Below are 16,349 nucleotides of genomic sequence, written 5' to 3'. Positions count from 1 at the left end.
CTAAAATTCAAAAGGCACAAAAGGGAATGGCAAGAAAAGCAGGTTTCTCCTCAACCCTGATCTCTTGGATTCCTGGTCCCTCTCTCCAAAAAGTGACAACTATTTTGAGATGTGGAGTATATTTCCGGAGGTATCTATAGAGATACAAGTATACGTGTCTATGAAACCTTTGGTTTTTTAAGGCAGCATGTAACACACCTTCCTGTACTGTGCTCTTTCTACTTGATATATCATTGAATAGATCTCTCCATGTATGATGCAAAGATCTCTTTTCTTTGTCACATCTACATTAAATCTGAAATTAGTGTAACATAATTTACTTACCAGTTCCATATATATAAAGATTCAGGTTTATCTTTGTTGACTGATTTAAATAACCTATTTACATAAGGATTTGAGCATGGGCTCTGGAACCAGGCTGTCAGAGTGCATGTCTTAGCACAACCACTTACTTGCTGTGTGGCCCAAGGCATGCTACTTAACCTCTCTGTGCCTCCATTGCAGTTTTAGTTTCTCTAAAACAGAAGTAAGAATATTTTCCTCTTAGAGTTGTGACGATTAAATGAGTCAAAGTATGTAAAGAGCTTATAACCATGCTTAGTACACATTAAGCACTTGATATGCTGCTGCTGCTGCTAAGTCGCTTCAGTCATGTCCGACTCTGTGCAACCCCATAGACGGCAGCCCACCAGGCTCCCCCATCCCTGGGATTCTCCAGGCAAGAACACTGGAGTGGGCTGCCATTTCCTTCTCCAATGCATGAAAGTGAAAAGTGACAGTGAAGTTGCTCAGTCGTGTCTGACTCTTTGTGACCCCAGGGACTGCAGCCCACCAGGCTCCTCCATCTATGGGATTTTCCAGGCAAGAGTACTGGAGTGGGGTGCCATTGCCTTCTCCAAGCACTTGATATATGTTAGTGTTTATTCTTCCTGGATAAAGTGCCGTGTGCCCTCCTGGCTGTCCCTAGGCCTGCTCTCAATTTGCAGAGGGAGGGGAGCTCTTGTTTCTCTCTCATGGTGTTGGCAGAAGGGACTGTGCTGTAGACATGCTGTCGGGTACCTGCTGATCTCAAGGGTGCCTGGGTGCCCCTTGCTGCTTTGTTTTCACAGCTGAATTCTGGGCTCCAGGACTTGTGGCCTCGCCTCTCAGCTAGGTGAGGCCTGATGGCACTTCCTGGGTCGTTCACCTCTCCTCCTGGCCCTATAACCCACCTGAGGTCTGGCTGCTTCTCCAGATTAGCCCAGTCCAGGCAGTTTTCTCTGTATTCTCTCAATGCAGAGCCATGGCTTTCTCACTTTGGCTGTCCCCTCTGACAAGCTTCACTCTGCTTTTGTCAGTTGTCTTCAGTAAGTTTCTGGACAAGAGTCTTCTTTTTCGTCCTTTGCGTTATGCTCTGATCTAATGAATGCACCGCTCCAAATTCTCCATCTCTCTTGGTTGGCTGAAGGTTGTCCTGTAGGACTTTCCAAAAGGAACAATGGGTCACCCTTGAACAACATGGGTTCAAACTGTTAGAGTCCACTTATACATGGATTTTTTTCAATAAATACATTGGAAAAACTTTGGAGATTTATGACAAAATTTAAAAAACTCACAGATGGACTAAGTGGTCTAGGAATAGTAAAAAAAATTTTAAGTTAGGATTGCCATATGAATAACATATATGTAGATACTAGTCAATTTCATCATTCACTATCATAAAATATTTAAAAATCTATTATAAAAGTTCAGTTCAGTTCAGTTCAGTTGCTAGGTTGTGTCTGACTCTTTGCGACCCCATGAATCGCAGCACGCCAGGCCTCCCTGTCCATCACCAACTCCTGGAGTTCACTCAGACTCACGTCCATCGAGTCAGTGATGCCATCCAGCCATCTCATCCTCTGTCATCCCCTTCTCCTCCTGCCCCCAATCCCTCCCAGCATCAGAGTCTTTTCCAATGAGTCAACTCTTCGCATGAGGTGGCCAAAGTACTGGAGTTTCGGCTTTAGCATCATTCCTTTCAAAGAAATCCCAGGACTGATCTCCTTTAGAATGGACTGGTTGGATCTCCTTGCAATCCAAGGGACTCTCAGGAATCTTCTCCAACACCACAGTTCAAAAGCATCAATTCTTTGGCGCTCAGCTTTCTTCAGTCCAACTCTCACATCCATACATGACCACAGGAAAAACCATAGCCTTGACTAGATGGACCTTTGTTGGCAAAGTAATGTCTCTGCTTTTGAATATGCTATCTAGGTTGGTCACGACTTTTCTTCCAAGGAGTAAGCGTCTTTTAATTTCATGGCTGCAATCACCATCTGCAGTGATTTTGGAGCCCCAAACCACAAAGTCTGCCACTGTTTGCACTGTTTCCCCATCTATTTCCCATGAAGTGATGGGACCAGATGCCATGATCTTCGTTTTGTGAATGTTGAGCTTTAAGCCAACTTTTTCACTCTCCTCTTTCACTTTCATCAAGAGGCTTTTTAGTTCCTCTTCACTTTCTACCATAAGTGTGGTGTCATCTGCATATCTGAGGTTATCGATATTTCTCCCGGCAATCTTGATTCCAGCTTGTGCTTCTTCCAGCCCAGCATTTCTCATGATGTACTCTGCATAGAAGTTAAATAAGCAGGGTGACAATATACAGCCTTGACATACTCCTTTTCCTATTTGGAGCCAGTCTGTTGTTCCATGTCCAGTTCTAACAGTTGCTTCCTGACCGGCATATAGGTTTCTCAAGAGGCAGGTCAGGTGGTCTGGTATTCCCATCTCTTTCAGAATTGTCCACAGTTTATTGTGATCCACACAGTCAAAGGCTTTGGCATAGTCAACAAAGCAGAAATAGATGTTTTTCTGGAACTCTCTTGCTTTTTCGATGATTCAGCAGATGTTGCCAAGTTAATGTTTATCAAAACTTACACAAACACTGTACATGGTGACATTTTCAGTCAAGAGAAATGTAAACAAAAAGTAACAAAGATACAATATTAAGTCATAACTGCCTACAATCAACTGTGGAACCTACTGCATGGCTCTAATAATTTTGTAGCCATCTCCTGTTGCTATCACGCTGAGTCGCTTAAAGCACTCAGTGACACATTTTCTCTGCATGAGCAGTTGGTAGCTCCAGTAAATTCCGTGTTGTAGTAAAAAGTGATCTCTTGTGGGTCTCGCGTATTTTTCTTCGTGTTTACTGCAGTACCGTAAACCTTGAGTAACACCCAGGATCCATATGAAGTGCCACTACTGATGTTGGAAGTGGTCCCACAAAACAGAGAAAAGGCATGACATTACAAGAAAAAATTGAATTGCTTTATATGTACCAAAGATTGAGGTCTGCATCTGTGGTTGCAGCCATTTCAGGATAAATGAATCCAGTGTAAGGGCTGTTTTACAAGAAGAAAAGGAAACTCATGAAGCTGTTGCTGCAGCTTCACCAGCAAGGATGAAACCTTGTACTTTTTGGAGAAATACCTTTTTATCTGGTATTGAAAATTCAGTTTTTATGTGGGTGCAGGATTTGCTATGATAGGCACACCTATAGACTCATATAATTCGAGGAAAAGCAAAGTCATGCTATGAAAACTTAAAGCAAAAGGAAGGTAAAAAATCTAAAGCTGGAGATTTTAATGCCAGCAAAGGATGGTTTGATAATTTTAGAAAGAGATTTGGCTTTTAAAACGTTAAGATAACAGGAGAAGCTGCTTCTGCCAACCAAGAGGCAGCAGACAAGTTCCCAGACATCATTAAGAAAACCATTAATGAGAAAGGATATCTGCCTGAACAGAGTTTATATATATATTTGCTTATCGGCTGTGCTGGGTCTTTGTTGCTGCACAGGTTTTCCTCTAGTTGCGGTGCACAGGCTTCTCGTTGCGGGGTTTCTCTCATTGCAGATCACAGGCTCTAGTGTGTGCAGGTTTCATTAGTTGTAGTTTCCGGGCTCCGGAGCACAGGATCAGTGGCTGTGGTGCATGGCTGTGTTGCTCAGCCTCATGTGGGGTCTTCCCAGACCAGGGATTGAACTCGTGTATCCTGCGTTGGCAGGTGGACTCTTTACCACTGAGCCACCAGGGAAGCCCCTGAACAAGTTTTTAATGCAGATGAAAGTGCCCTTTTATGGGGGAAAATAATGCCATGAAGGGCATTTTTATTAGTAAGGAAGAGAAGTGGACACCAGGATTTAAGGCTTGAAGGACTAACTCTACTGTTTTGGGCAAATGCAGTGGGGTTTATGATTGGGACTGCCTTTATCTATAAAACTGCTAACCCCTGAGCCTTGAAGGAAAAGATAAACATCAGTTGCCAGTCTTTTGGTTGTGCAAGAAGGCTTGGACAATGAGAACCCTTTTTCTGGATTGGTTCCATCAATGTCAGGGAGCACCTTTACAGTAAGAGACTGATTCTTTTGATATTGGGCAATGCTCCTGGCCACCCAGAGCCCCATGAGTTCAACACCAAAGGTGATTGGGTGGTCTACTTGCCCCCAAACACAACATGTCTATTTTAGCCTGTAGGTCGGGGATCATAAGGACATTTAGGACTCATTACACATGATACTCTTTGGAAAGAATTGTCAACCTTATGGAAGAGGACTCCAAGAGAGAGAACATCACGAATGTCTGGAAGGATTACACTATTGAAGATGCCATCATTGTAAGAGAAAAAGCTGTGAAAGCCATCAAACCCCAAATAATAAATTCCTGATGGAGAAAACTATGTCCAGATGTCGTGCGTGACTTTAGGGGATTTATGACAGAGCCAATCAAGGGAATAAAGAAAGAGATTGTGGGTTTGGCAAAAAAAGGTTGGGGGAGGGGTGAAGGGTTTCAGGATATAGATCTTGGAGAAATTTAAGATCTAGTAGACATCATACCAGACGAATTAACAGAAGATGACTTAATGGAGATGAGTGCTTCGGAACCAGTGCCAGACAACGAGGAAGAAGATGTAGAGGAAGCAGTGCCAGGAAACAAATCGACATTAGCCAATCTGGCAGAAGGATTTAGATTATTCAAAACTGGTTTTGACCTTTATTTATTTATTTTGCTGCACCAGGCCTTCATTGCTGCGTGTGGGCTTTCTCTAGTTGGAGCGAGCGGTGGCTACCCTTAGTTGCAGTACTTGGTCTTCTCTGGTTGCAGCTTGCAGGGGCTAAAGCATGGGTTTCAGTAGTTGTGGTGCATGGCCTTAGCTGTCCCACAGCATGTGGGATCCTTCCAGACCAGGTATTGAACCCACGTCCCCTGCAGACTCCTAACCACTAGACTACCAGGCAAGTCCCCAGCTTCTGACTTCTTTTATGGCAGGGACCCTTCTATGATACGGGCACTGAAACTAAAGCAAGTGATGGAGGAAGGGTTGGTCCCATAACGCAACATTTTGAAAAATCTGTTTGTTTATTTATGGCTGTGTTGAGTCTTGGTCATGGCACGTGGGATCTTCATTGTGGTACATAGTCTCTCTAGTTGTGGTTCTTGGGTTTAGTTGCTTCACTGCATGTGAGATCTTAGTTCCCTGACCAGGGATGCAACCTGCGTGTCCTGCATTGGAAGGCAGATTCTTAGCCACTGGACCACCAGGGAAGTTCCTCCAAGGATTGGCACCATATAGAAACATGTCAAGAGAAATGAAGAAGCAAAAATACATATAAAATATATGTTAACTTTATCAGTAAAACTTCTGATCAACAGTAGGCTACTAGTGGTTAAATTTGGGGAGAGTCAAAAGTTATGTGCAAATTTTTAACCACACCTCTGTGTTGGTCAAGGGTCAGTTGTATATATCCTGACTTTTAGCATGTTTGACAATATTTATCTGTTGCGTTTATACTTAATATGCTGAGTATGAAAATCTTGGATCACATTCCTTTCTTTATAACTCCTACTTTCTAGCTCCTCACTGTCATTGAGTGTGACTGTGGAGAAGTCTTAAGCTCATCTGAAAGTTTTTCCCTTTATATATGAGTTGATAATTTTGCATGAATGCTCAGAAGTATTTTCTTCTTTGTCATTCGAGTCCAGTAAACTTATTGGGACATATTCTTGTCGATGATTCAAAATGTTCATTTTCATTTGTTTTGCTTTTTTTCTCAAGACTTTCTTCTGTGTTCTTTGCACATTTTCAAGTGTTCATTGTTCTCTTCATTGCTCTTATTGTGATCCTCAGTTATATGATGGCAAATGCTTTTTCCTTGCTTCTTCTTTCCTGAATTCTTCCAATTAATTTTGAAAATTAACTTTTATGCAATATTTTATCTATGAAATTATAAACTACATGTAATGTATAAGGACTAATCAGACAAAGATTTGACCACTAACATCTGGATTAGAAGTACACCAACTTAACCTTACAAGTCAATTCTAAAATTTATCTGGAATTTCCAAGAACCTAGAGAACTCTTGAAGGTGGCCATTTTAAAAAAACGAATAAAGATGAATACTTAGACTTCTAGGCATTAGATTTCTCATAAAGTTAAAATAAAGTGTGGTGTAGATACTAGGAGGGACAAATAGATCAAGGAAAAGAAGCCCAGAGACAGACCCACACATGTACAGTTCCATGATTTGTTGTAAATTTAATTCAGAGGAAAAGATGCTATTTTCAATAGTGGTGCTAGGCAAGTTGGCTTCCCATATAGGAAACAAAAATGGACCTTGATTCCCATCTCCCTTCATAGATCAGATCACATCAGATCAGTCACTCAGTCATGTCCGACTCTTTGCGACCCCATGAATCGCAGCACGCCAGGCCTCCCTGTCCATCACCAACTCCTGGAGTTCACTCAAACTCACGTCCATCGAGTCAGTGATGCCATCCAGCCATCTCATCCTCTGTCATCCCCTTCTCCTCCTGCCCCCAATCCCTCCCAGCATCAGAGTCTTTTCCAATGAGTCAACTCTTCGCATGAAGTGGCCAAAGTACTGGAGTTTTGGTTTTAGCATCATTCCTTCCAAAGAAATCCCAGGGCTGATCTCCTTCAGAATGGACTGGTTGCATCTCCTTGCAGTCCAAGGGACTCTCAAGAGTCTTCTCCAATACCACAGTTCAAAAGCATTAATTCTTTGGCGCTCAGCTTTCTTCACACTCCAACTCTCACATCCATACATGACCACAGGAAAAACCATAGTCTTGACTAGATGAACCTTTGTTGGCAAAGTAATGTCTCTGCTTTTCAATATGCTATTTAGGTTGGTCATAACTTTCCTTCCAAGGAGTAAGCGTCTTTTCATTTCATGGCTGCAGTCACCATCTGTAGTGATTTTGGAGCCCAGAAAAATAAAGTCTGACACTGTTTGCACTGTTTCCCCATCTATTTCCCATGAAGTGATGGGACCAGATGCCATGATCTTCATTTTCTGAATGTGGAGCTTTAAGCCAACTTTTTCACTCTCCTCTTTCACCTTCATCAAGAGGCTTTTTAGTTCCTCTTCACTTTCTGCCATAAGGGTGGTGTCATCTGCATATCTGAGGTTATTGAGATTTCTCCCGGCAATCTTGATTCCAGCTTGTGCTTCTTCCAGTCCAGCATTTCTCATGATGTACTCTGCATATAAGTTAAATAAACAGGGTGACAATATACAGCCTTGACATACTCCTTTTCCTATTTGGAACCAGTCTGTTGTTCCATGTCCACTTCTAACTGTTGCTTCCTGACCTGCATACAAATTTCTCAAGAGGCAGGTCAGGTGGTCTGGTATTCCCATCTCTTTCAGAATTGTCCACAGTTTATTGTGATCCACACAGTCAAAGGCTTTGGCATAGTCAATAAAGCAGAAATAGATGCTTTTCTGGAACTCTCTTGCTTTTTCCATGATCCAGCAGATGTTGGCAATTTGATCTCTGGTTACTCTGACTTTTCTAAAAGCAGCTTGAACATCAGGAAGTTCACGGTTCACATATTGCTGAAGCCTGGCTTGGAGAATTTTGAGCATTACTTTACTAGCGTGTGAGATGAGTGCAATTGTGCAGTAGTTTGAGCATTCTTTGGCATTGCCTTTCTTTGGGATTGGAATGAAAACTGACCTTTTCCAGTCTTGTGGCCACTGCTGAGTTTTCCAAATTTGCTTGCATATTGAGTGCAGCACTTTCACAGCATCATTTTTCAGGATTTGAAATAGCTCAACTGGAATTCCATCACCTCCACTAGCTTTGTTTGTAGTGATGCTTTCTAAGGCCCACTTGACTTCACATTTAAGGGTGTCTGGCTCTAGGTCAGTGATTACACCATCGTGATTATCTGGGTCGTGAAGATCTTTTTTGTACAGTTCTTCTGTGTATTCTTGCCATCTCTTCTTAATATCTTCTGCTTCTGTTAGGTCCATACCATTTCTGTCCGTTATCGAGCCCATCTTTGCATGAAATGTTCCTTTGGTATCTCTGATTTTCTTGAAGAGATCTCTAGTCTTTCCAATTCTGTTGTTTTCCTCTATTTCTTTGCATTGATTGCTGAAGAAGGCTTTCTTATCTTTTCTTGCTATTCTTTGGAACTCTGCATTCAGATGTTTATATCTTTCCTTTTCTCCTTTGTTTTTCGCTTCTCTTCTTTTCACAGCTATTTGTAAGGCCTCCCCAGACAGCCATTTTGCTTTTTTGCATTTCTTTTCCATGTGGATGGTCTTGATCCCTGTCTCCTGTACAATGTCACGAACCTCATTCCATAGCTCATCAGGCACTCTATCTATCAGATCTAGGCCCTTAAATCTATTTCTCACTTCCACTGTGTAATCATAAGGGATTTGATTTAGGTCATACCTGAATGGTCTAGTGGTTTTCCCTACTTTCCTCAATTTTAGTCTGAATTTGGCAATAAGGAGTTCATGGTCTGAGCCACAGTCAGCTCCTGGTCTTGTTTTTGCTGACTGTATAGAACTTCTCCATCTTTGGCTGCAAAGAATATAATCAGTCTGATTTCAGTGTTGACCATCTGGTGATGTCCATGTATAGGGTCTTCTCTTGGGTTGTTGGAAGAGGGTGTTTGTTATGACCAGTGCATTTTCTTGGCAAAACTCTGTCTTTGCCCTGCTTCATTCCATATTCCAAGGCCAAATTTGCCTGTTACTCCAGGTGTTTCTTGGCTTCCTACTTTTGCATTCTGAGATGGATCATAGAGCTAACTGTGAAAGTTAATAAATTTTTAAAAGAATGTAGAGGAATATTTTTTATGACTTTGCTATAGGCAATGATTTCTTAAACAAGTTACAAAAAGGACTGAATATAAAATAAAATATTGACAAGTTGGACTTAATTAAAATTAAGAATTTTTCATCTAAGACATCATTGGAGTGAAAAGGTGAGCTACAGATTGGGAAAATATTTGTATGCATATACCTGACAAATGTATATGTCAGGTATACATTGATGTATAATGTACATCAAGAATTGATGCTTTTGAACTGTGGTGTTGGAGAAGACTCTTGAGAGTCCCTTGGGACTGCAAGGAGATCCAACCAGTCCATTCTAGAGGAGATCAGCCCTGGGTATTCTTTGGAAGAAATGATTCTGAAGCTGAAACTCCAGTACTTTGGCCACCTCATGCGAAGAGTTGACTCATTGGAAAAGACTCTGATGCTGGGAGGGATTGGGGGCAGGAGGAGAAGGGGACGACAGAGGATGAGATGGCTGGATGGCATCACTGACTCGATGGACGTGAGTTTGAGTGAACTCCAGGAGTTGGTGATGGACAGGGAGGCCTGGCATGCTGCGATTCATGGGGTCGCAAAGAGTCGGACACGACTGAGCTACTGAGCTGAACTTGACAAATGACTCCTACCAAGGGTATACAAATAACTCCTTCATATTAATAAGATAAATACTGACAACCTGGTAAATAATGGGCAGAGGCTTGAACGGATACTTCACAAGAAATAAGCACATGAAAATTTCCTAAATTTGAATCATCAGGGAAATGTAAATTAAAATTACAATGAGATCCTTCTACTAGAATGGCAAAAATTAGAAGAACTAACAATACCAAGTAGAAGCTAAAATGTGGAGGATGCATTCCTGGTTTAAATTAGTACAGCCACTTTGGAAAACTTTTTAATGATTTCAAAACTAAATATGCATGTACTTTATGACCTAGAAATTCCACCCCTTTGTGGAAATATTCCGAACAGAAATAAATGTTTATATCCCCCGCAAAAGACATGTACAACAGTATTCATAGCCACTCTTTTCATAATAGTTAAAAACAGGAAACAGGTCAAATATTACTGGATATGTTTCCTCGCATTCCTATAATGGGATACTATATAACACTACAGAAAAGTGAACTACTATATAATATTTACAACTATGTGGATGAATCTCATGGACACAATGTAAAGTGAAAGAACGCATATAAGATTACCTAGTACTGTTTGCTGTCATTCATAGACTATTCAACACTAAATAAAACCACTGCTGCTGCTGCTGAGTCACTTCAACTCTGTGCGAGCCCACAGAGGGCAGCCCACTAGGCTCCTCTGCCCCTGGGACTCTCCAGGCAAGAAAACAAAACTAGTTGATGGTTAATGATAGTGGTGAAAACGACAATACCTTTGACTGGGAAGGGTCAGGGAGGCGCCTTCTTGGGTGTTGATAGTATTTTATCTCTCTTTACAAGGGTGGTTACCTGGTTGTGATTACCTTTTAAAACTTCATCAGGCTAAGACTTTACACAAATTTGCCCTCAAAGAAACAGATGTCAGTGCTAACTCATTTGCTAACTTCAGATGTGTGGTCATTTTCTCCTCAAACCCTTGTATCTCTGCTTTGAGTGTTTGATATATATGTATGTGTGTATATATATATATATATAATTTTTTTCTAGAGTTTATTTTTTCTTTAGTTCTTAAGGTTTACAGAGATTTATTTGGTTATGATTTTCACTGGATATGTAGCAAGATTTTTCTGCTGTCATTCTTTTTTTTAATAAAGGAAGGCAATATCATTCATTTTGTCTTTCCCCTTATTTTTTTTTTTTTTTTTTGTATTTATGTTTTAAATGTATGTATTTGTCTGTGCCTGGTCTTAGTTGTGACACATGGGATCTTTTGTTTTGGCATGTGAGCTCTTACTTGCAGCCATGGGATCTAGTTCCCTGACCAGGGATTGAACCCTGCATTGGGAGCACAGAGTCTTAACCACTGGACCACCAGCGAAGTCCCTCTGCAGCCATTCTTTATCTACCAGTGATTTTCCCTCCTGATTTCCTCCTTTTTTCTTGTCTTTTTGGAAAGAGCTAGGCTGGTCCCCTTGTGATCATTTCCCTGCTTTAATAAGGGCATTTCTTCCTGCAGGGCTGACTCACTATCCATTTCCGAAGGAAAAAAAGTGAAAATGAGAGTCACTCAGTTGTGTGCAACTCTTTGTGACCCCATGGACTATACAGTCCATGGAATTCTCCAGGCCAGAATACTGGAGTGGGTAGCCTTTCCCTTCTCCAGGGGATCTTCCTAACCCAGGGATTGAACCCAGGTCTCCTGCATTGCAGGTGGATTCTTTACCAGCTGAGCCACAAGGGAACAATATCCATGCTGTATTCTCTCCAAGGGGCACTGTTCACATAGAATACCATATGGACAGTGTCTTCTGAGACACCTCTGCTGAGACAACCTGTTTGTTGAAATTCTTGTTGAGAAGTGACCAGAGCAGAGTGCCAAACCTCTCCTGGAGCCCCTAGGGCTTTGTATGTGTGCTTGTATGAGCTGGTCTAGCCCTTTCTTCTCCTCAGAGGAAAAGGTTAGCAACTGCAGGGCAGCCTATTACTTACTGACAGCTATTCTTCCACCTGGATGGGTCACCAGGATGGATCTGCAACCTTCTTTCCTCACCTGCTGCCCTTGTCCCTCTGTGGTCTCCAAAAGTGCCTGAGGAAACTTCAGCTGCCAACGCACCAGTTCTTTTTCTAAGCAAAGTACTGTTGGTTCTCATGTCAGGAATCCTCTTGTGTTTGAGCTGAGTGCTGCTGGCTCTGTGTGGCGTCCCGGGTGGTCAAAGAATCTGCCTGCCAGTTCAGGAGATGCAGGAGACGGGGGTTCAGTCCCTGGGTTGGGAGGATCCCCTGGAGGAGGAGATGGCAGCCCTCTCCAGTATTTTTGCCAGGAGAATCCCATGGATAGAGAAGCCAGGCGGGCTACAGTTCATGGGGTTGCAAAGAGTCAAGCACGGCTGAGCACTCACTCACTACTGCATGACTACCAGCTCTACCGTGTACAGTCTTCCTGCCTGGATCTCTTTTCTTACCCAGGTTGGATTATCACCATAGAAAACAGCCTTCCTTCATATATATTAAGGTTCCTGGTAAAAGCAGCTTAGCCATTTCATCCAAAGTGAATTTTCTTATTCTCCTTGTTCCTTTCAGATGACTTAAAATAGTTTGATCTCACAGACAATGCTGCAATGTACATAATGCAATGGATATCTATGCAAGTGTATCTGTAGAATAAAACCCTAAGATTGGAATATGGGTTAAAAGGATATGTGCATTTATCATTTGAACATTACCTAGAGGTTGCACCAATTTATACTCACATCAGTAAGCATGCCTATTTCCCCAGATCCTTGTCAACACCATGGACTATCATACATTTTTGTCTATGCCATTCTAAGAGGTGCAAAATGGAGTATTAGTATATTTTGAAATAACATTTTCTCTTTTTGCATATTCAAGAATCATTTGTCTTAGTGTTTGCTCCCTTTGTCCTTCCTTTTCTACAAACTGTCTATCCATATTATTGGCCCATTTTCCCATTGGATGTTGTTCTTATGGATTTTCAGGAGCTCTTTATATGAGGAAATATGCTCTTTGTGATGTGAGGTGCAAATATTTCCCCCAGTTTGTCATTTGTCTTTAGATTTCGCTTATAGTAATTATTGCTTTACTGATTTTCTTTTTTAATATATGGAGTTACAATTATGGATCTCTTCTTTGATGACATCCTGATAAATGATCTTTACTGTAATGCAAGTTGAGTTCTTTTGTGGTCACCACCCGTGGTAAAACAGGGCTTAGAATAAATGCCTCAACATCATGCAGTGTTGGCTAAAAGATCAGATTTTACTGGAGAAAACTACAAGCCAGGGGTCAGCAAGAGATGAGGTGAGTCTGTTTTCTCGTCATCCCAGGGCCTGGGTTATCAGCTGGAAACAGAGTAGGTTTGAATTGCAGTGGGAGCATCTCTCATCCCAGGGATCCTGATGCAGGGATTGAACCCAGGTCTCCCACATTGTGGGCAGATTCTTTACTGTCTGAGCCGCCACCCAGGAAGCCCATAATAAACATTGAGAATGATCAATATGCTGATATTTCCTAATCTTGTATAGCCTGGGGATCAAAAGATTTCATTTAAAACTGATAAGCCAGATAAAGCAGTATGATACACTGAATAGCACAAAGGAAAACTCTAAGACTGATTCTAAAAGTGGGCCAGGTTCTTGGTTTTAACAGTAAAATCCATACTCACTAGTTTAGGCAGAAAGGGATTTATTAGGTAGCTCCTCTAAGCTGGTGGCTCAGATGATAAAGAATCTGACTGCAATACAGGAGACCTGGGTTTGATCCCTGGGTCAGGAAGATCCTCTGGAGAAGGGAATGGCAACCCACTCCAGTATTCTTGCCTGGAGAATCCCATGGACAGAGGAACCTGGTGGGCTACAGTCCATGGGGTCGCAAAGAGTCGGACATGACTGAGTGACTTTCACACACACACACACATTAGTCATAACTCCTAGAACCACACTGCAGAACAGACCTGAAGGCATAGCTGCTGCCATGTCATGAGCAGCCATTCCCAGGAGGGCACTTCCTCAAAGCCAGGAGCTGTTATCTCCAAACACAGAACTGTCCTCTTCAGCACAGAACGCTCTTCCCCCAGATAGCTGCAGGGTTCCCTCCCTCGGGCAGCCCTCAGCTGGCTTCCATTCTTGGGCCTGAAGCTTGCAGATTAAATTCAGCCCTGGGCCCTGAGAGCCTTAATAATGGCCTTGAACATAGAGACACAGTATAAACCTGTTCGTATCCTCAGTTTTCATCTTTGATTACCCACTGCTCTTCACTTGCCCCAGGATAAATCCTGGCTTTGATACTCTTTTCTTTTTGAAGCAACTGGGGTAGTGTTTTCCCCAGAAACTAGGGGAACCACTGTCTGAGCGGGGAAGAGTGGGCTCCACCTAGTTGTGAACAGAGTAGACAAGGACCAAGTACAGATTCCATCTCAGAATCAAAAGGAAGATGTTAAGACTAGCTTGTGCTGGGCTCTCTGTAATTGCCTTTAGGGAATTAATACAGTGTGAAGGCTAGTGTCCACAGTAAGCAGGGCTTCCCAGGTGGCTCAGTAATAAAGAATCTGCCTGCCAATGCAGGAACCCCTGGAGACGTGGGTTCGATTCCTGGGTCGAGAAGATTCCCTGGAGGAAGAAATGGTAACCCACTCTGATATTCTTGCCTGGATAATTCCATGGACAGAGGAACCAGTCCATGGGGTCACAAAGAGTCAGACATGACTGAGTGCTACACTGCACTGTCCATAGTAAGCGTTTGAAATCATTTCTTATTTAATAGGTTCAAAATGTTTTTGACATGTGGAACGGCCTTTTAGTACTAGTCAGGTCAAAAGGTCGGTCTCCAGTTCACTGATGTCGTTCCCTTTCACATAGACTCTCTGGTGTATCCTTCCTTTCCAAGTCTGCACACCACATTCATGCACTTTACAGGGAGACTATTTTTAGTCATCAAATTCCTTGACATATTGGTGATGAATTTCTGCTAGCGAAAAAAAATTTTTGCATGAAAAATTTCAAATCGCAGCATGAATTTCATCTGGGAGCCACATGTCTAGGAAAGTAATTATTTCAAACCCAAGGGCATAACCGACCACTGCTAAAATGGATCCAGTTTATGGTTCTGCCATACTTGCTCATAAAACATTGTACTCCCAACAAAATCACGGCGCTATCCACTGGGTACTGACCACTAGCCTTGTTAACTCTCTTCGTTACTGACTTGATATTTGAGACCTGAACTTTGAGTTCGTGGTCTCTGGAAATGAAGAACAGGGACCAGGTAAAATGGTCGATTTTGAGGGATTCTGAGAGCATGAAATGCATATGCAAGAAAACAGAACCACAGAAAGTTCTTGAAAGTCTGTACTAATGTTGACTGTGGTTATGAGGGGAAATTTGATTTCAAGTTCTTTTAGGAAAGGAAGGGGTGGATTCCTGGCACATACCTGTTGGTAGGTACTTTAGTGATGAAAGGAAATAAAACCGTGACCTCTTGAAGGAGAAAAGCAGTGTTTTCTGTAGCTACCATTCAACAAATAATCATTGAATGAGGGACAGTGAAGAGTAATTATAAGGACTAATTCAGCTAAACTTCGCATTTGTGATTGTGCACAACCATGTGGGTTAGGGTAACCTTCCTGAGAAAGACATTTTCCCCAGTTGAGAAAGACTTAGAACTGGATTAGAAGATTTGGATCTCGGTGCTGGGACTTACTATCTATTTGAATGCCTCACCATGTATCTCTGGGCTGTAGCCCACCAGTCTCCTCTGTCCATGGGATTTTTTAGGCAAGAATACTGGAGCGATTGCCGTTTCCCTCTCCAGGGCATCTTCCCGACCCATGGATTGAACCCTCATCTCCTGTGTCTCCTGCATTGGAGGTGGGTTCTTTATCTGCTGATCCATCAAGGAAGCCCCTCTGAGACTCAGTGTGTTCTATATAAATCACTTATGAAAATATAACAGGCATGTGGACTAGTGCGTTCATTTGGAAGAACAATCCAATCTTACCATGAGAAGTTGGTGAAAGTAATCCTTATGGCCCTGTAATCCCCCAGAGTAGTTCACCTCAGTGTATAACAGCAGCTTTGTGAGGATGTTCATTGCATAAAGAGCATGCAACAACCTATTATCCATCTCTAGGGGAATGGGGGAGGAAAGTTTGAAGAATTCTTATCACAGAATTCTCTGCAGCAACTGGAAGTGATGAATTAGAGATACAGAGAGCAACATGGATAGATCTTTAGATAGAGCCTTGAGTAAATGAATGACATAACAATTATCATAGAATGATTCCATGTTGACTCATTAAAATCACATTCATGGAAAACAACCATTTATTTATCAAAGATGCATATCCATCAAGAATATATTTCAAACATGTTAGGAAGGATACCTATGAACTAGGGATTGGGGAAAAGAACAATATGCAAGAGGAGCCTTATCTAAAACCAATGGTGAGAATATGGCTTAATCATCTCCAGCCTAATGAAAAACAGCAAAAAATGCCATTCTTTACCCCATAGTTGAAACTGTTCCACTCACCTTGCTTGCTATCCTTGGGGTCTCTTTTTTTCAAATTGTTCTTTAGGAACTGTTA

Source organism: Bos indicus x Bos taurus, chromosome 11, assembly GCF_003369695.1.
Source record: "Bos indicus x Bos taurus breed Angus x Brahman F1 hybrid chromosome 11, Bos_hybrid_MaternalHap_v2.0, whole genome shotgun sequence".
Classification (NCBI taxonomy): Eukaryota; Metazoa; Chordata; class Mammalia; order Artiodactyla; family Bovidae; genus Bos; species Bos indicus x Bos taurus.
This window is presented reverse-complemented; position numbering follows the sequence as displayed.